This window comes from Bubalus bubalis, chromosome 3, assembly GCF_019923935.1.
Source record: "Bubalus bubalis isolate 160015118507 breed Murrah chromosome 3, NDDB_SH_1, whole genome shotgun sequence".
Classification (NCBI taxonomy): domain Eukaryota; kingdom Metazoa; phylum Chordata; class Mammalia; order Artiodactyla; family Bovidae; genus Bubalus; species Bubalus bubalis.
Window position 1 is genome coordinate 30,376,050 of NC_059159.1, and position 21,919 is coordinate 30,397,968.

At 43.6% G+C, this 21,919-nt stretch overlaps 1 long non-coding RNA gene across 1 annotated transcript; it reads left to right on the forward strand.

The window, feature by feature from the left end:
- Positions 1-14: 14 nt before the first annotated feature.
- On the forward strand, positions 15-17,527 carry LOC123332636. Its single transcript, XR_006549556.2, has 3 exons — positions 15-6,104; positions 13,264-13,349; positions 15,875-17,527. It is a non-coding gene; the product is annotated as an uncharacterized LOC123332636 (long non-coding RNA).
- The last annotated feature ends 4,392 nt before the right edge of the window (positions 17,528-21,919 follow it).

Genomic DNA, 21,919 nt, shown 5'->3' on the forward strand with positions numbered 1-21,919 from the left:
TTGGTGGGCTACAGTCCACGGGGTCACAAAAAGTTGGACATGACTTAGTGATTGAACAACCACATATATACAAATGGCTAATAAGCAACTGAAAAAAATGTTCAGCATCATGGGTCATCAGGGAAATGCAAATCCAACCACGGTTCGGTGCTGTTAGTCCACACCCACTAGGTGAGCTTGGGTTGACAAGTGTGATGGTAGCACAGGGTAATGAGGAGGTGGAGAAATTGGAGCTTTCCATCCTTGAGCAACCTGGTATGCTGCTGGTGGGAATGGAAATGGCACAACCACTTTGGAGAACCTTGATAGTTCCTCAAAGGGTTAAACATAGCATTGCCCTAGGACCCAGCAATTCTAGGTACTCATGTAAGAGACATGAGCAAATATGTCTGAGCAGGAACTTGTATGTTCCTTGGATGTTTATGGCAGCATTATTTATAGTGGTCAAAAGATGGAAACAACTCAAATGTCTATCAACTGATGAATGAATTAACAAAAGTGTCCATGTGCCGGGCTACTACTTGGCTACGAAAAGAAATGAGATACTGCTATGTGCTACAATATGGATGAGCCTAGGATATTTTATGCTAAATGAAATAATCTAGTCATAAAAGACTGATTGAATTTCCATGAAATTCCCAACTGAAAAGTCTTTAGAGACAGAAAGTCCCCTATGGGTTGTTTAGAGCTGGGAAAAGGTGGGTGAGGATGTAGGGTTGTAAAAACTAACATGTGTGATGTTTCCTTTCGAGTTGATGAAATGTTCTAAAATGGACTGCGATGATGGTTGCATTCCTTTTCACAGATGTGAATATACTAATATCCAATGAATCGTATGCTTAAAATGGGTCAATTGTATAGGAGGAGAAATACATCTCAATAAAGTTTCTAAAAAAGAAAAGGGACAGCTGTCTGCTGTAGCTGTTCCTAATTTTCTCATTCAGTCTGTTCTCTCTGGAAAGCAATACCTCTTTTGTTTTTTTTTCCCTGTGGTTTTGGATCTATATTTTAAAGGGAAGAGATTCTTACTCCTTCTGAGCAATTTAAAGCACAACAGGATATTGGAGACGAACAGTTAACATAGTTCTTCACTCAGAATCTTGAGTTTTCCCAGAGGATTGTTTTAATGACATTTATTTTCCATCCTTGAGCTCTTCTGAGAAATAATGCAATCTTAAGAATTTGTAGCAATGGAAATTTGATTCAAAACCACCCTCCTGACAGTTTCTTTGTGCTTTGCACTCAGGGAGGGTACCATTTAGGAAACGGTGAGTGCAGACAGGGGTGAGGCTGGCTTCTTTGCAATTGTCTTCTCTCCAGGACCTTAAACCCTTCATGTCTTAGCAACCCTGAACTCCAATTTTGTCTCCCAGCTCTTTGAGCTCCTGAGAACGATGTTAGCCTTCTTGCCCTCAGCAAGTGGTTTCAGGGCAGCTTTTCAGTTTCTTGGTCTGTTGCTTATTAATTGGCAAATTCTTTCAGCAGGAATTCAGATGTTGGACTGGTCCAAATGGGGGGGTTTTCGTCTCACACCTGCGAGCTCCTGAATCCTGGAGGCCTTGGTATCTCTTGATGCCGTCAAACAGAAGGAAAAATCTAATCCAGATTTTCTAATAATTCTTGGCCAGAAGAATCTGTCTTTCTATAAGATGCTACAAGCTATTCTACAAGAAAGCCCTTTTGTTCCGAAAACAAAAGTTCAGTATTTATTTTGAAAGAGGTCATTTAATTTTTTATATTTATTTATTTATCTGAATGCAGGATCTTTGGTGTGGCATGTGGGATCTAGTTCCTTGACCAGGGATTGAACCCAGGCCCCCTGCATTGGGAGAGCAGAGTCTTAACCACTGGGCTGCCAGGGAAGTTCCAAAAGAGTTAATTTAAATGTATAAATGAATGTCAATGGGGAGATATTGATATCGTCTCAGGCACGTTCTCAGTCTGAACAAACTTTAATGAGTCTGTTCCTTGTTTACACCTTCATAACATTTTTTTGTTTCCATTATATAGGTCCTATACTTTTATATTAACTCTATTTCTAGGCATTTACATGCTTTATAGCCTTTATGAATTTCTTTTATTCTGTGGTGTTTTATTGTTAGCTCTTGTGTGTGTGTTGGAAACATGGATTTTTCTCAACCAGTTTTATAATTGTTTCTTTGGCTGAATTGCCTTATTGTTTTCCATATTTATTCAGTTGGTTATCTTGGCTTTTTACATAGATAATCACAGCAATGCAAAAACAGAAAAAAAAAGAGAGATGTAATGTGCTTTTTTTTTCCTTTTCCATATTTACAGTTCTTCATTTTTAAAATTATTTGATTGATTTTCTAGATCTTTCAACACATGCCAAGTAATAGTTGGGATGGTAAACACTGTTTCACTTTTTTCCCCCTGAATTTAATGGAAATGCTGATGCTTATAGTTAACTTGTTTAAACATAATTTATTTTGGTAAGTGCATATTTCTGATTCTCAGCTTAATAGGAATTTTAACCAAGAATTTATATTACATATTACCCAATGTTTTCAATCTTTATCTGATGCTGCTGCTAAGTTGCTTTGGTTGTGTCCGACTCTGTGTGACCCCATGGACAGCAGCCCACCAGGCTCCTCTGTCCATGGGATTCTCTGTTCAAGAATATGGGAGTGGGTTGCCATTTCCTTCTCCACAATCTTTATCAAGAAGACTTAATTTTGTTATACCTTTAACCAGTTACTCTGGGGAATCCTATCAATAGTTTTCTTAATATTGACTCATTCATTTTGTAAATGAAATAAAGGTCAGTTTTGGGAAAGTGGCATTCTTTTGATGTTGATGGGTTATTTATTTATTTATTTTTGACTGTTTGGGGTCTTTGTTGCTTTGAGGGCTTTTCTCTAGTTGCCATGAGTGTGACGACTCTCTAGTCGTGGTGTAGGGGCTTCTCGTCGCGGTGGCTTCTCCTGTTGTGGAGCGTGGGCTCCAGGGCATTAGGGCTTCCCTAGTTGAGGCACACTTGCGTAGTTGCTCCCCTGCATATGGGCTCTTCCCGGACCAGGGATTGAACCCGTGTCTCCTGCAGTGCAAGGTGCGTTCTCCACCCCTGAGCCACCAGGGACGCTCCTTCTTGGCTTATTTTTGCTTACATTTTATTAAGGCTTTTTACATTTTATTAAGGTATTTACATTTGTAAATAAGATTGATTTTTAGGGGGGGGTGTGTGTGTGTGTAGGATGGAAAAGTGACATGAATTCCATCCGTATTAGTACAGAGAAAACATTAGCTTGTTTCTCTGGGGTACTGTATGGATATTCTCATTTTCTGTACAGTTGGCAGTTTTCATGTAAGGCACACTGCTGGGCAAGTGACTGCTGGAAATTGTAAGACAGTTCACAATCGATTGACTTATCGGCCTGACATAATTGGTAGTGACGTTTAGACGCTGTCATTCACAGTCTGATCAGTGGACTCCAAAATTTAACTCCACATGTTTAGAATTTCAAGTGGATCTTGTCTGGAATTTAAATTGGTCCTTTTCTTTTTGGAATTCCAAATGGAGCCAAGAAGAAAGCAAAAACAAAACTTTAAAATGCCCAGGCTTTATTACTGCACTCAGATTTACAGCGTAAAATCTTCAACCCACTGATCCATAGAGGGCAGGCATGTAGGTTTAAGAGCTGGAGACGCATGGAATCATCTTGAGGCTCCTACACAATTTATCAGAACCTGAATCTCTGAGAAATATACGGTGAGTCCCCATCTCCGATGGACTGCAGCCAAGACACATTTCCTAACTGAATGAAAAATCATTCCCTTTATTCTTTGTGCTCCTTTGGTTTCCATTAGGTATATCCCAGGATAACTTTATTGCCTGCCAAATTAAGACTAACAACAAGAAAACCATTCTCCAAGAGTGCCTCCCTAAGACTTATAGCATCTTTCTATACTCACCCTATTCATCTTAGAGCAAGTGAACATTCACTTTACTAAATCAGCAACTCGGCTTCATAACTACCAGAAAGGCTTTCATTACCCACATAGACAGGGGATGTCAGTCTTGCAAGGTTAAATTATGGGTGCTTTTCTCATTCCATTCCCAAGGAGGTAATTCAAGGAGTCAATTACAATGTATGGGTTTCAAAGTAGATTTCCAGCAGGGGGAGCCCCTGCTTGGATAATAGAGTGTTCCTTTTATCTTCGTTAAAATGCACAAAGTGAAGATTTTGAATAGAATTCATTAGCATAATTTTTCCACCTCCAGCTCCATTTGTAGTCAAACGCTCTATCACTGAGCTCCACTCCCCACCATTCCAGCTCTATGTGTAGACTAAGCACATAATTTTTTTTTTTTTTTTTTGGCAGAAACGAACCAAATGACTATTTCTATATCTAGACCCCAGGGCAGGAATTGCCCAGGGTTCAGGACCCTGGCTTTGGTGCCTGGTAATTGGCCATCCCTGTGGCTCAGGTGGTAAAGAATCTGCTTGCCAGTGTAGGAGACCTCCTGGAATACAGGAGACCTGGGTTCGATCCCTGGGTCGAGAAGATCCCCTGGAGAAGGAAATGGCAATTCGCTCCGGTATTCTTGCTTGGGGAAATCCCATGGACAGAGGAGCCTGGCTCAGTCTAGGCCTCACTAGTCCCCTCCAGAGGGGCATTCTGAGCCCTGTGGTGGGAATGAATTGAAGGTGGTGGAGTAAGAGCCTGAGGTTCAGAATCAGATGCCTAACGTTCAAATCCCAGCTTTTCCATTCACTGACTGTCACTTGGATGCATTGTGCAACCTTTCCAAGAGAATGCCAGTATTTACTATACAGGGTTGGATACTGAATATCAGGTGACATAATGCTGGCAAATAATAAGAGCCTTATAATATGTTAGGCATTATTGCTGTTGTTGCTTTTATTAAACCCAACTTGCCTTTGGGGTCCTAAATTCTTGCCCTGAGATCCTCTAATTCTGCTTCACCCTTGCAGCTTGCTGACAACCGTAGGAAGAATAATTAGGCAATTGTCATGTGTAATACTCTATATAATTTTTCCCCCACTTTACATTGTGTGCATAATTTTATCATTTGGTATCAAAGGGAGTTGAAGAGTTCTCATACCATTCTCCTGTTCCCAAAACACTGGGGCAGAGGGTGTGGGAAGGACAGAGTGTTCAGAGGGTGAACACAAGATCTCATTTTAGTTGTTGAGGAAAATGTCTTAGAAAGCAAAACCCACAAAGACAGATCCAATGCTGCCTTTTCTTACTTCAAGGCACTGGAACCTTTTTTTAATTAGGGGAAAAAAATCTCCTGTAAATATATGTACACCAATGTAATCTTATAAATTCTTGTCTGATACAAACTAAAATCATTAGCATAACCCTCAATATCCAGTTTCAGATTTTAATCCATATGTTCTGGGCTGAACTGGTTATCTTCAATTGGTCTCTATTGATTGGACTTCTCCTGAGAGTTACTCTCATTTCTGGTTTGACAAAAGAAACATTTGCTGTTGTTAAACCCCCCCTTTTTTTTTTTCCTATTGATTTTGCCCTTTTTCCTTTAATCTCTTACGTGATCTGCCTTTTGGGTGAAGGACGTTCCAGAGGTCTGGAGGGAATGAAATAGGGTTTGCAAGAGGAGGGGTTGTTGAGTTGGGGGTTATTTTTGCAGACACCCCCCCTAGAAAGAGGTGTGGAAAGCCCCCTCTCCTTGTAATTCTTCACTTTGAACTGATGGAGGTGGATGCGGAGGGGGAACCTGAGGTTGCAAAAGTAAATGATTGTTTTCTGGGAGCTCTAGCAGCTTCCAGTGGGGAGAGACAGCCAGTTCAAAGGATCAGGACCACTTGGACACACCCAGCTGTTCCCAAACGCCACGGCCACCACTTTCTAAAAATGAAGTGTTAAGACACCGGGAGGAGAAAAGAGATGTCTGCCTTTTAGCTGCTAAATGTGGACTCACCATCACTCGTTGTAGGCGGGTAGCAAGCACTGGGAAGATTAAACTGACCTTTGTTTTTGCATAAATACAGAACCAGCGAAAGTGTGTATTCTCAAGTGGTTTCGATCTGCATTCTCCTGCCCAGAAATCAGCAGCCACATGTGTCCACTGGGCGCTTGCAATGTGGTCGGTATGTTGAACTGAATTTTTAACTTCAGTAATAATTTACATTGAATTCATGTGCAGGGTTTTTGTATATTTATTATATATTGAAAAAAATATCCCTGGTGCTCAGACGGTAAAAAATCTGCCTGCCATGCAGCAGATCCAGGTTTGATCCCTGGGTTGGGAAGATCCCCTGGGGGAGGGAATGGCTACCCATCTCAGTATTCTTGCCTGGAGAATTCCATGGACAGAGGAGCCTGATGGGATACAGTCCATGGGGTCACAAAGAGTTGGGCATGACTGAACGACTAACACACACATTATAAATTGAAATGATAATATTTTAGATACACTTGGTTAAATATATTTTTGAAATTAACTTCATTGTTTCATTATACATTTTAAAAAATATGTGAAAATATATTTAAAAAATGTGTCAGTGGTTCATTCCTTTTAGTTATGGACAAGTGTTCCATTGTTTGGCTACCACACTTCGTCCATTCACTTGTTAATGGATATTAAGATTGTTCCTGTTTAGAGACCATTATATATCAAGCTGCTATGAACATTCATGTTTGAGTCTGAATGAGTACATATTGATATTTCCTTTTTGTTGTTGTTCAGTTGCTCAGTCGTGTCCAACTCTTTGTAACCCCATGGGCTGCGGCATGGGGTGTAGGAATAAAGTGACTGACTTTCAGGTCAGGGTTAGTCTACCTTTATAAGAAGGAGCGATACTGTTTTGCAAAGTGGCTGCATCATTTTATACATTCACCTGCAAGGCAAGAGTGATTTGATTCCTCTACATTCTTGCCATCATCAGATCAGTCTTTGATTTTAGCAGTTTTGGAAGATAATAGAAAATATATGTCGGTCTCTGCCCCCTGGTTCCTGGCATAGAGCTCCTAAAGCCCTCGTAATTTCCTAAGTGATAAGAACACTAGGAGCGCCTCATTCTAATGCTGGTCCTTGACCTCTGTTCCTGACACAGAGCTCCCAAACTCTTGGAATTTCCTGGGTGATAAGAGTGTCTTTTGTTTTAATGAGGCCACTCTGGATGAGGGCTGGCCACCAGAAAGACCAAGTCATGATTAGAAGCTTGGAATTTTCAGCTCCCCCATTCTACTACAATTCTCTTGAGAAGGAAGAAGGACTAAAATGGAGTTAATGATGGATCATGCCTATGTGAGGAAGGCCCCATAATATCCCCAAACTACAGGGCTCAGAGAGCTTCCGGGTTGGGGTTGATGTACACGTGGAGATGCAGGTGGAGTCGGTGTGGAGCTCAGCCCCGTTTCTTCTGTGCCCTGCCCCAACCCCTCTTCTCCATGCGTGTTCACCTGTTGTTGTTCACTCCCTAACTCATGTCCAACTCTTGCAACCCCATGGACCACAGCACACCAGGCTCCTCTGTCCTTCAGTGTCTCTCGGAGTTTGCTCAAATTCATGTCCATTGAGTCAGTGATGCCATCCGACCATCTCATCTTCTGTTGCCCCCTTCTCCTCCTGCCCTCAATCTTTCCCAACAAAAGAGTCTTTTCCAATGAGTGGGCTCTTCGCCTCAGGTGGCCAAAGTATTGAAGCTTCAGTTTCAGGATCAGTCCTTCCAATGAATATTCAGGGTTGATTTCCTTTAAGATTGACTGGTTTGATCTCTTTGCCTGTCCAAGGGACTCTCAAGAGTCTTCTCCAATTCGAAAGCATCAATTCTTTGGTGCTTGGTCTTCTTTATGATCCAAGTCTCACATCTGTACATGACTACTGAAAAAGCCATAGTTTTGACCATACAGACTCTGGCGGCAAAGTGATGTCTCTGCCTTTATCATATTCTTCGTAATAAACCTATAAGCCTAAGCCTATTGTTTTCTCGAGCTCTGTGAGCCACTTTAGCAAATTAATTGAATTCATTGAAATCTCCCATCTCTAGCTGGTTGGTCAGAAGTCCAGGTTATCACTGGTCTTGCCAGGGATCTGAGGGGGAGTGTGTGTTTGTGTGTGTGTGTCTTGTGGGACTGAGCCCTTAACCCATGTGATCTGACACTATCTCTGGGTAACTAGTGTCAGAATTGAGTTAAATTATGGGACCCCCAGCTGATGTCATCGAGAATTGTTGGGGGTGGTGGAATCTTCACTCATTTGGTGACCAGAAGCGTCAGGATTGACAGTGTCAGCTATCTGTGTACATTGTACAGAGAAGAAATAGAACTTGGTTTTTCCCTACACAGGAGGTAGATAACTGAGTTCTTCCTTTACACATTCTGATCAGTTTGTAGTTGTATCTCATTGTGGTTTTAACTCACACCCTCGAATGACTTACAAGGTTGAACATTTTTTAATGTGTTTATTTTCAAGCTGCATATATTTGCTTAACTCCCTGCTCACATGTTTTTGTCATTTTTGAATGGGGTTGTTTGCTTTCTTCTTATTGGCTTTGGATATATTTTTATTTATTCTGGTTACAAGCCCTTTGTTGGGTGTAGGATTCATAAATATTTTCTCCTGATTTGTGGCTCATTTTTCCATTCTCCTAACAGTGTGTTTCAAAGAGCAGAAGTTTTTGATTTTGGCAAAGCCCAGTTTACAGATTTTTTAATTGTATAGATTATGTTTTTGGTGTTTGTGGCTGTGAAACCTTTGCCAAACCTGAAGTCGTAATCATTTTCTCCTGTATTTTCTTTTGGAATTTTATAGTTTGGGGTTTTACATCTAGGTCTCTCATCTGTTTTGAGTTAATTTTTGCATATAGTGTGAGGTGTGGGTCAAAGTTCCTTTCATCTATTTTTTTTTTTTTTTTTTTTGCATGTGGCTATCTGATTGTCCTGCCACTGTGTGTTGAAAACAATCTTTTCTCTACTAAATTTCCTTAGTGTGGAAAATCAGTTTTTCGGCATGTATAGGTCTATTTCTGGACTTGGTTTCTTTGATCTATTTGTCTATCTTGATGCTAAAACACACTATCTTGATTTCTGAGGCTTTATAATAAGTCTGGACACTAGATAGTTTACTGTTAATGCAAGTTTGCATGCCTGGCGCACGGTGAGGCCAAAGACACCAAAACATTGGAGTTTGGAGCAGAGAAAGGTTTATTGCAGGGTCATGAAAGGAGATAGGTGTGGCTCACGTCCCCAAAAGTCCCTGACTCTCTGAAGGGTTTCAGCAAAGTGTTTTAAAAAGCCAAGTGAGGGAAGGGGTGGTATGTGATCAGCTGGTACAGTTCTCTGGCTGATGGGTGAGAGAAGAGGGTGATGTCACAGGGGTTAACCTTCTCAGTCCTGAGGCTCCAGGTGGCCTGGGGCCATGTGCTCATGGTCCTCAAGTAGTCTAGCATCTTCCATTTGGTGGGAGGTTTTCACATCTGAATATTCATTGAAAGGACTGATGCTGAAGCTGAAACTCCAATACTTTGGCCACCTGCTGTGAAGAACTGACTCATTGGAAAAGACCCTGATACTGGGAATGATTGAAGGTGAGAGGAGAAGGGGACATCAGAGGATGAGATGGTTGGATGGCATCACTGACTCAATGGACATGAATTTGAGTAGGCTCCGGGAATTGGTGATGGACAGGGAAGCCTGGCGTACTGCAGTCCATGGGGTCGCAAAGGGTCGGACATGATTGAGCGACTGAACTGAACTGAAACAACTCAGGAAATCTGCATCAAATGCTATTATCTGGGTACTTCTGAGAGGAGCTAAAGCAGAGGCTAAGGGGGAAGACCTGTCCTGGGAAGTGGGTCCTGCTCTGTTACACAACTACTCTACTCTGATCTGTTTCAAGTTCTTGTGGCCCTTCTGTGTCTTTTGCATTTTGTGCTACTGTTTTTATATATTTAATTTTTACATTTATTACCAATCTCACATTACTTTGTTATAGTGTTTGTCTAAACAATGATCTTTTGGAGTGTTTTTCCGCATTTTTTTTTGATAAAGTATGCATAACATTTGCCATCTTAATCATTTTTAAGTATTCGGTTCAGTGGTGTTAAATATTTCATAAGGTGGTGCAGCCATCTCTGCCATCCATCCCCATAGCTCTTTCCATCTCGGAAAAGTGGAAACACTAAACTAGTAAACACTAACTCCCTATTCCTCCTCTCGAGAACCCCTGGAAACCACCAGTTTTCTTTGTCTCTGTGAACCTGACCACAATAGGTACAAATGAGGCCATGTTCATTTGTGATGGCTTATTTCACTCAGCACAATGTCCTCAACGTTCATCCTTATTGCAGTAGATGTCAGAATCTCCTCCCTTTTGAAGGCTGAACGATATTCCACTGTATGTTTAGACCACACTTTGCTTCTCCATTCATCCACTGATGGATATTTGAGCTGCTTCCACATGTCAGCTATTGTGAATTATGCTGCAGTGAACATGGTGTATAGATATCTCTTTGAGATCCTGCTTTCAATTCTTTTAGGTATCTTGTATAGTGTTTTTGAGTATATATCCATGTATAGTTTTTTTTTTTTAGCATTTTAAATATTAAAAGATACATGTATGATTTTTATTGATATCAACATTTTACCAATTGGGGTACAGAACTAAGGACAAAACAGCTCAATGAGAAGCAAAGTGAATTAAATCTAAGCATCTAGGTCCTTAGAGAGACTACAGACCAACGGGGTGGGGTAGACAGATGTACACTCAGAATCTCTGTGGCATCCTTGCAATTTGACCTAAGCTCAAAACAATATGGGCACATCCCAAAGTGAGAAATAATGGTGTCACCCACCACTTATTAAGTGCTTTACTGGGCACGCACTGGAGTGTTTCCACGCATTGTTTCTCTGACACCGCGTGGGAAATGGATATGAAAATCTGAACTTACAAAATAGATCAATTAAAGGGTGACTATTTGCATTATAAAAGAATTCTTTGTGGTACAAGAGGATTAGCATGGGGTTCCTTTAAATGGCATCTCCCCTGTGTATTAATGTGTTTATTTATAGATCATTAACTACTTGACAAAGATGCCTCGGGGCAGAGCAGCTCAGAGACAACTGGTCAGGGGGCCCTGGGTGGAAGATCAATTAAATTGGAAGACAAAGTGTCTTTGAAAGAATACACAAAGTTAATAGAGAAAGGGGATCCATTTGCCCACATTTGTTTTATCTCAGTGGGGAGCACATGTATTGGGTGAACAGCACACCTACGTGCTCTCATTCATGGCTTGTCCAGGCAGATGCATGCTCTCTTCTGTGTGGCTGAGGTCTGACATGTCCCGGGTCATAGCTATGTTTGGCCCCCTTGTGGTTGTGCTTTAATTAAGAGGTAAAATGATTAAAGTGGCAGATGTTTCTAGCCTGAGGACCCGGGCCCTGTTACATCAAGCAGATGGTCCCAAGCAGGAAAGCATCCTTTAACGAAGAAGCATTTGCAATTCATGAGCGTTCGGGATGTCCGTTTCTCTCAGTGCCCAGTGTTCTGCTTGTCAGGGCTCCCATTGTGTGGCCAGGGAGCATGATGAATTAGGCAAACCCCTTCTGGTTTGGGACGGCATCTCACGCTGATGAAAATTAAAAGTATTATCGCCCAGAAGATCAAGGGACCCTGATCAGCAGAGTGGGGGTTCTCCTGCCCTCTCTCTCATGTGCCTGGTGATCTGGCCAAGAGCCATCACCCACATCACAGGCTCTACCCGAGGTATGACTTGGCTTTAAGGACCCAGAACTGTGAAAGAACTTCCTTCTTCAGTCGAGTCCTGAAATTTTCACCTTGGAGGGGACCCTGGTTGGATCTGAGGTTCATTTTGATTCTTTCCCAGGATGACTGGCAGGCAGAGACTTTGGAAAGACTGCCATTTACAGGGAAAATATTTTGGTTCAATATCCACGTGACCTGGGGCAGATCTCACACACACACACACAATAAACTTAATCAAAATAAGAGACAACAAATACCCAACATTAGAAATGGGGAAGGTGACCATAGATTCTGAGTGGGTTAAAAGAGCAAAGAGAGGATTCTGTAAACAATTCCATGCAAATCTACTTCAAATTCTTATAAACAGATGCTTTCCTTGGAAATTCAGATGTTGACGCAAGAAGCAGAGACCTAAATAAAGCAATCACCATGAGAAAATTTTTAAGCATTTGTCAAAGGACTGTCCCATCCCGAAAATACTAGGCCAAGGGGGCACTGAAGACTAGCTCTTTGACCTTCCAAGACTAGAAGATTCTTGCATTGTTTCATGTGTTCCAGAGCATAGATAAAAATAGAAGGCTTTCCAACTCATTTTACTAAGTTAGCCTAACCACAGGCGTCCACCAGGTTCCCAGCAGGAAAGAGATGTCACTCTTACAGTGGCTAATTTGAAGAGAGCTCAGTTAAGGAGTGGGGAAGATTCAGAAGCGCTAGGTGGCAATGCAGTCCTGCTCCCCACCTTGGCTTAAAGGGACCGGGAAGCAGGCCTTGTCAGAGTTTCTCAGAAGGGCCTGGTAGGAGCTATGATCTTTGCTCCTGGGATCCAGTCAGCTTACTGACACCTTGCAGGGCAGGCCTGGGAGAAGAGATGCCCTCACCCGCTTCTTCTCCCACCCTCCAATTTCCTTCCTGGTTCCCCATTGGCCAAACGCAACTGGAAGCCACAGGTCAGTGGAGTCCATTGATGTGGTCCTTGTGAGTCAGCCTCCCAGGGCAGAGAGCGGGTGGAGGTAGGTGGAGGTGGCCCTGGAGGGGCCGATGGAAGTCCTGTCACACCCCTGGTACTGCAATCTGATAAGCATTACACAAAGCACACAGGTGGAGAACAACCTGACCTCTGAAGAGAGATGCAATAACACTGAAATGAAATACTAGCAAATTGAATTCAGAACTCGATAAGGATACTATTAGCAAATAATGCTGTGGAGTTGGGCTGGCTGTTATTTCAATTCTATATTTGTATTTGGGCTTCCCTGATGGCTCAGGGGGTAAAGAATCACCAAGAGTACAGGGGACACAGGAGACCTGGGTTCCATTCCTGGGTCTGGAAGATTCCTGGAGGAGGAAATGACCACCCACTCCAGTGGCCTAGGGAATCCCATGGACAGAAGATCCTGGTGGGCTACAGTCCAAAGGGTCACAAAGAGGTGGAAACGACTGAGTGACAAAGTGCATATATATTTTTAGGACACTGTGTTTTTGGTTCTTCATGTTTCAAGGAAAATTCCCATTCTTTCCTTCCTTATTCTGTTCTTCCCAAGGGAGGAGAAATGACTGGCTTCACGGATGTGTTGAAGAGGACACTAAAGCTGCTGGGTTGGTTTCGGAATGAGTTTCTCTGTGGAAGGTAAGCCTCCCCCGCTTCTCCAGCATCACAGTGGGGGCCTCTGGGCTCCACGCTGGACCAGTGACTGGGGGGCGAGTTATTGAATTCAGCAGCAAAGAATTAGCAAAACCATTTAGCTGTGCATCTAGGCCGTGCCATCCAATCAGTTTTTTATCAGTAATCAAGCTAATATTTATCTCCATCTAATTCCTCTTATCTTTTATTCATTCATTTTATTATTCATTGGAGGAAGACAAACTGTTAATTGATTAGCCTTTAAAAATGCCAACATCAAGGATATGGAGAAAAGGGAAAGCTTATACACTGTTGATGGGAATGGAAATTGGTGCAGCCATGATAGAATACAGTATGGTGATTCCTTAAAAACTGAACTACCATGCAATCCAGCATTCCCATTCCTGAGTGCATTATCTGAAAGAATAAACCATTGTCTTGAAGAGATATCTGCAGATCCATGTTCACTGCAGCATTAGCCAAAATAGTCAAGACACAGAAATAACCGAAGTGTCTGTCAGCTGATGACTGGATAGAGACAATGTGGTCTGTAGGTAGAAAATGGAATAGTATTCGGTCATAAAAAAGAAGGAAATCCTGCCATTTGCAACGGCATGGAAGGACCTTGAGGGTGTTAGGCTAAGTGAGATAAGTCAGACAGAGAAACACAAATACTGTATGATCTCACTTACATATGGAACGTAAAAAAACAACTGAGTTGTGGATTGGTCGTCCACCACAGCAGACTGGTGGTCACCAGGGGTTGGGGACGGAGGATTTGGGGAGATGATGTTTAAGGATACAAATGGCAACTGGTTGGTAATAAGTTGAGAGATCTCATGCACAGCATACCGATGATAGTCAAAAACACTGTAACTTCAAAGTTACTAAGAAACTAGATTTGAACTGTTCTTAACACAAAGAAGAAATGACAATTATGTGCCCTGATAAACGTGTTGGCTAACATTGCTGTGGGGCTTCGTTGGTGGCTCAGTGGGAAAGAGTCTGCCTGCAATGCGGGAAACTTGGGTTCGATTCCTGGGTCGGGAAGATCCTCTGGAGAGGGAAATAGCAACCCACTCCAGGCTTCTTGCTTAGGAAATCCCCTGGACCTAGGAGCTGGGGATTCACATATGATGAATTCTGACTCATATATGATGTGCATATGTATATATATATATGTATGTATATGAATCACCTTGCAGTTCACCTGAAACTGACACAACATAGTAAATCAACTTTATTTTACTAAAAATTGAAAAAAAATAAGGTGGTCTTGCAAGAATCCTGGGCTCTTTGGGGGAAAGCAGCCAGAATTCCCTGCCCCAGCCCTGTGGTGAAAGGCTAGACGTCTGTTAGAGGTCCCTAGAGGACACTTTGCAATTTGCTGTTGTCCTTAGATCCTGGATCTGAGGCCAGGAGCTTGAATTTGGGCAGAAGGGCATAGCTGACACCTTCGGGCAGAGATGCTAAACTCTGCCTGCACTTTCTCCCTCCTGGGGGCCCGGGTAGGTCCTCTCAGCACCTGCCAGAGGCCAGAGGCCAGAGGCTCTTGTTTCCCCCATATTTCCCGGTAGTATTCCTCAGAGGTCCTGGTGTCTTAGGAAGCTTTGCAGTGCTGTGATGCAAGAAATGCGTGTCTTGGCTGTTCTTAAAGGGCCTGCCATGAGCAGATGACGGGGTAATGCTAAGACCATGATCAGATGAAGACAGGAAGGGGGTGATGCTAAGAGTAAAGATGCACAAAAGGACCAAACCTTTCAAAGAATTTGCTCCCAGCAGCGTTGAATCGGAGTCACCCAGAACGGATCAAAACACTTACCCAGGAACGCTGTGAGGTGGCAGAAAGAGCGTTCAGACCCAGGGTTCAAGCTTCTGGCTGGTCTGGTCCTCACTTGTTCCTTCTCACTGGGCTGCTGGGATGCCTCCAGGTCGTGATGAATGTCAATGAACTTTTAATGAGGTCTTAATCAACTGCTTCGTTACTGGGACTCTCTTCGGGGAGCCCAGCCATGGCCCTTTGGAGACAAAGGCAGGTATTCAAGCCAGAGGGACTTGGGATCGCTCACAGGTCCCGCTCCTTTTCAAGGCCAGCCTTTTCACCCGGCTACTCCCACTGCTGGGAGGACCTTGAAGCAAACAAAAGGAAACCCTCAGACCTGCTTTGCGTGAGCTCTGGACTGCCCTTGGCCTTGGTGCTAATAAGGAACTCAACAAATGCCCTCTGAAAAGTTGCATTTTATTAGCATATGTTTAGCTGGCCCCAGTATCCCTACTTCCTAAGACTGCTGTGACCCTCAGAAAACCACAGGAAGCCATATTTTTCTTCCCTCTCTCTCCGGCCTGGCCTCTTCCCTAGCCCAGCTAACCTGTCTTGCTTGTTGAGGTCCGTCTAACAACAAGGTTTAGCCCCTGGCAGATTTTTCACAGGACAGAGAGACAGACATTCCTATACCTTCATTCCAAGGCGCTAACTCAGCTTGAAAAATCCCAGCTTGACCTCATTTCTTACTGTCTTTTCTCCTTCAAAGGCCCAAATGTGGACTCGCTAGTGAATCAGGAGAGCTGCTGCTGGATGAAGGGTCCCTCTCGATAAGCTCTCAGTTTTCAGGCGTTTCACCAGGTAACATGGATCTGTCACGGGTCTTAAGTCTGGGTGCCCAGATCAGACTCAAGGAAAACTGGCAGAGACATTTTGTGTATTTCACAGTCATTCTCATCAGATGCCTTGAACATGGAGCTCTGGAAACAGCCAGCTTTTAAAATTCAGATACTGGCATCTACCGATGTACTTTCTGACTCTATGAATTTGACTATTCTAGGTACTTCATATAAGCGGAATCAAACAGTATTTGTCTGCATCTACTATATATTGGAATACATTTTAAGGCTTAACCCTATTATATAGTTGTGTATTATGCAGTCTTCTAAAGCTGTAATATATTATATAATTCATTCATCAAAAAACTAGGGAGCCCTGTATGTTAGTGGGTATTATACATATATGCACACACAGTAGAATTCATTCATCAGAAAAGTTAGGGAGGCTTCTCACAGAGAGGAAAGTTGGTGATCTCTGTTTTGAAAGACGTTCTATCTACAGGTACGCTCAGAGCAGTGCAGGCCATGGGGCTGCAACCTCAGCTGCTCGAGCAGCCCCAGGAAGACGGGGGGCAGAGGGGCTGTGGTCCCTGGGAGTGATGGCAGCGGACAGGCGCCAAGCTGCCAATTCGGGGATTCCCTTGAGGTCCAATCTGTCCCTTTACATGTCCAGGTGAATTTTAAAACCAATTTCCTCCTTAAGAAAGAGGAGCAACAGCTCAGTGAGGTGTGGACAACACTGATAAGCATGAGGCTAGTAACTGCAGGGAATCATAAAGACAGGTTAGGGTCATCCTTAATGGACTGAGAGACTTCAAACCCAGGAGAAATCTCGGAAAGGGCCAGAGCTGAAGACAAAAGCAAAAAAGGAGAGGTATTAAGGCTAAGAAAGTCCGATATCTCTCAGAGCGACAGTGACCACAACCCACCACCCCCAACCTTGTACCTGCAAGGGTTCATTCACCACACACACTTGTGTAACCCAGCAAGGACTCAGCACTTACATACACCATCTCACGAGGTGAATATCTGTAGCCCCATTTTATTTTATTTTTAAATTCTATATTGAAGTACAGCTGATTTTGGGCTTCCCAGGTGGCTTAGTGGTAAAGAATCCGGCTGTCAATGCAGAAGACATGGGTTCGATCCATAGAGTTGTAAATTCCATAGGGCTGCAAAGAGTTGGACATGACTGAAGAGACTTAGCATGCAGGCAGGCAAACATGGCCAGGTTCAGGACATGCAAGCCCCGAACATGGCCCCTGGGCACACAAAATGTTTTTGACCAAAAGCATTTGAGAAACAGTGGGTACAGGAAGGAAGTATCTTGCTGGTGGATCACTACAACCATTCACATAACAAATGGCCATTTCTGATGAACACAAGAAGAATTGTAGGTGTGGGTAGATACAGGCTAACTTGCATGATTTGGGGGAGAATTTTAAACTTATCCATAGAGGTTCTGCACCTGACTTATGGTTCATTTTTCAAAATTTTTAGCTTACAACTTGAGAAGGGGTGAGGACAGTCATTTAAGATGTATTTTTATTTTCTACACTTTTTTTTTCGCCACATGGCTTGTAGGATCTTAGCTTCTTGTTGTTGTTGTTCAGTCACTAAGTCGTGTCCAACTCTTTGTGACCCCATGGACTGCAGCACACTAAGCTTCCTTGTCCTTCACTATCTCCCAGAGTTTGCTCAAACTCATGCCTGTTGAGTCTGTGATGCCATCCAACGATCTCATCCTCTGTTGCATCCTTCTCCTCCTGCCCTCAATCTTTCCCAGCATTGAGGTCTTTTCCAGTGAGTCGGCTCTTCGCATCAGGTGGCCAAAGTATTGGAGCTTCAGCTTTGGCATCAGTCTTTCCAATGAATATTCAAGTTGATTTCCTTTAGGATGGACTGGTTTGGTCTCCTTGCTGTCCAAGCGTCTCTCAGAAGACTCTCAGGTTTGTCACAACTTTTCTTCCAAGGAGCAAGCATCTAGGGATCAAACCTGTGCTCCCTGCAGTGGAAGCTGAGTCCTAACCACTGGACCTCCAGGGAACTCCTCATTTTTTGTACTTTCACATCTACAAATAGATTTCTTGAAATTCTAGATGATGCTACAACCACTGTAGATCATTAGGTGGACCTGTGTACGACCCTGTACACCTGTGAGATTGGGAGTCAGGGAGGGACTTCTTTAAATGTTTTGTTTTTTTTTTTTTTTGGCTCTGCTTTATCCTACTGAGAATTAGGAATGCTGAATGTATTGTAAAAACCTGGCTCAGAGAAACAGTGAAACCTGTATGAAGGACTTAGGGTTTGGGACTTGGAGGTGAATGTGAGGAGGTAATCACTACATAGGAGGTTCTAAATACCAGGAGTTAATAATAAGCAACTTCTCAATTGCCTTTTCTAAACACTGCTCCACATTTTAAAGAGAAATGAACAGTCACGAATGTTGAAATTCCCTCCTATCCCAGCAGCAATACCGCTCCAGTCTAGCTGATCTGCTCAGCTCACGGACACAGAGTAGAACGGGGGCGGGAGGCCGTTGGTGGAAATATCCTTAAGGAAATTGCAGGCGGATGTTGGCCTGGGTTCTTGTACCTCGTGGGTGCAGTACCAGGCTGTGTCCACTGGGTGGTGCGGGTGGCCACCGACTGGCCCCGCGGATCCCCGTCTGGCTGGACTGAGTGGAAACATTTGTAGGACTTGGAAGCGTTTAGCTCCACACAGCTCATGGTCAACCTGATGTTTTAAAAATGTGCAGTTTCCTCTGTTCTTGATTGAGCCTAATTCTGCTTATTAGCATGGCAAAGAGACAGCCTGTAAAGTGATCTTAAGAGATGAGAGAGCGAGATTGAGAACAAAAGGCCTGAAGGACTCAGGGGGCCTAGGGTCAGCTTGAGGCTCTGGCGTCCCCCAGGTCACTTTACAAATCTAGCCTCGGAGGAAGTCAGGAGAGGGGGTGTGTATCGACCCGTTTCCCAGCTCCCTTTCTGTGGGAGATGCTCTGATGTGTGCTTAGGGGGTTTTGCACAGTCTGAACCTGAGGCAGGGTCTGAACAAGGATCGTGGTGGGAGGAAAGAGAAGAACACTGTGAAGGATGCTTGCTTTGGGATATTGGAGGATACATACGAGTCACATGTCTTTATTCGCTGAAGTCAAATCAGGCCAGACCTCCAGGAGCAAGGCCCCCACCCCCGGGAGGAGAGGAATTGATGGAGGCTCCCTTTCTTCCTGGAGGACCCACTCCCTGTGAAAACAAGGGCTTCCCTGGTGGCTCAGCTGGTAAAGAATCCGCCTGTAATGCAGGAAATCTGGGTTCTATCTATCCCTGGGTTGGGAAGATCCCGTGGAGAAGGGAAAGGCTACCCATTCCAGTATTCTGGCCTGGAGAATTCCATGGACTATATAGTCACAAAGAGGGGTCACAAAGAGCTGGACACGACTGAGCGACTTTCACTTCACTTTCCTCAAGGGTGGTGTCGAACTTCCCCACAGGAAGGAGACACAGCACAGTGGGAAGAGGAAATTGGATGGTGTTGGCGAGGGGATGCTGTCCAGCCAGAGTGATGCAGGAGGCTTCTGGCATCATTGTTGTCGTTCAGTTGCTCAGTCGTGTCCGACTCTGTGACCCCATGGACGGCAGCCGGCCAGGCTTCCCTGTCCTTCACCGTCTCCTGGAGTTTGCTCAGACTCACATCCGCTGATTTTGTGATGCCATCCAACCATCTCTCCTCTGTCACCCCTTCTTCTCCCGCCTTCAATCTTTCCCAGCATCATCATTTGTTTAAAAAATATTTGGGAGCATTTGGGAGAAACTGCTGCTGCTGCTGCTACTGAGTCGCTTCAGTCGTGTCCGACTCTGTGCGACCCCATAGACTGCAGCCCGCCAGGCTCCCCCGTCCCTGGGATTCTCCAGGTAAGAACACTGGAGTGGGTTGCCATTTCCTTCTCCAATGCATGAAACTGGGTGCATTTTATTCATTCAGTCCCTCATTTTTTATTAAACGAGAGAGGACATGCCAGGCTCCAGGGGTGCAGGTCTTCTTGAGGACTTTGTAGTCAAGATGGGGAGGCAGACAGTTGAAGGAATGAGCACACAGATATGTACATATGTGATTGCTCTGTGTAGTAGGTACTCTAGGGGCTGCTGTGTAAGCCAAGAGGCAGAGGGTGGTCAGATCCAGTGTTCATAGCCGTACTATTCACAACAGCACAGACACGGAAGCAATCTAAATCTCCATCAACAGATGACTGGATTAAGATGTGATACAGTGAAATATTTATGTTATTTGCAGCAACATGGATGCACCTGGAGATTGTCCTACTAAGCAAAGTAAGTTAGACAAAGACAAATGTCATATGATATCAATAATATGTGAAATCTAAAATAGGACACCAATGAACTTATCTATGAAATAAAGAGAGACTCACAGACACAGAAAACAGATTTGTGGTTGCCAAGGGGGAGGGTTAACAAATCTGGAAAGCTCAGCAGTGGCCACAGGCCTGGAAAAGGTCAGTTTTTATTCCAGTCCCAAAGAAAGGCAATGCCAAAGAATGCTCAAACTACCACATAATTGCACTCATCTCACATGCTAGTAAAGTAATGCTTAAAATTCTCCAACCCAGGCTTCAGCAATACGTGAACTGTGAACTTCCAGATGTTCAAGCTGGTTTTAGAAAAGGCAGAGGAACCAGAGATCAAATTGCCAACATCCACTGGATCATAGGAAAAGCAAGAGAATTCCAGAAAAACATCTATTTCTGCTTTATTGACTATGCCAAAGCCTTTGACTGTGTAGATCACAATAAACTGTGGAAAATTCTGAAAGAGATGGGAATACTAGACCACCTGACCTGCCTCCTTGAGAAAGCTGTATGCAGGTCAGGAAGCAACAGTTAGAACTGGACATGGAACAACAGACTGGTTCCAAATAGGAAAAGGAGTACGTCAAGGCTGTATATTGTCACCCTGCTTATTTAACTTATATGCAGAGTACATCATGAGAAATGCTGGGCTGGAGGAAGCACAAGCTGGAATCAAGATTGCCAGGAGAAATATCAATAACCTCAGAAATGCAGATGACACCACCCTTATGGCAGAAAGCAAATAAGAACTAAAAAGCCTCTTGATGATAGTAAAAGAGGAGAGTGAAAAAGTTGGCTTAAAGCTCAACATTCAGAAAACTAAGATCATGGCATCTGGTCCCATCACTTCATGGCAAGTAAATGGGGAAGCAGTGGAAACAGTGGCTGACTTTATTTTTCTGGGCTCCAAGATTGCTGCAGATGGTGATTGCAGCCATGAAATTAAAAGACACTTACTCCTTGGAAGGAAAGTTATGACCAGCCTAGACAGCATATTCAAAAGCAGAGACATTACTTTGCCAACAAAGGTCTGTCTAGTCAAGGCTATGGTTTTTCCAGTGGTCATGCATGGATGTGAGAGTTGGACTATAAAGAAAGCTGAGAGCCGAAGAATTGATGCTTTTGAACTGTGGTGTTGGAGAAGACTCTTGAGAGTCCCTTGGACTGCAAGGAGATTCAATCAGTCCATCCTAAAGGAGATCAGTCCTGGGTGTTTATTGGAAGGACTGATGTTGAAGCTGAAACTCCAGACTTTAGCCAACTGATGAGAAGACCTGACTCATTTGAAAAGATCGTGATGCTGGGAAAGATTGAGGGCAGGAGGAGAAGGGGATGACAGAGGATGAGATGGTTGGATGGCATCACCGACTCGATGGACATGGGTTGAGTAGACTCTGGGAGTTGGTGATGGACAGGGAGGCCTGGCGTGCTGCGGTTCATGGGATCGCAAAGAGTCAGACACAACTGAGTGACTGAACTGAACTGAGGTGAACTGAAGGGTGAGGGATGGATTGGGAATTTGGGATTAGCAAACTATTTTTTACAGGATGGATAAACAACAAGGTCCTACTGTAGAGCACAGGGGACTATATTCAGTGTCCTGTGATAA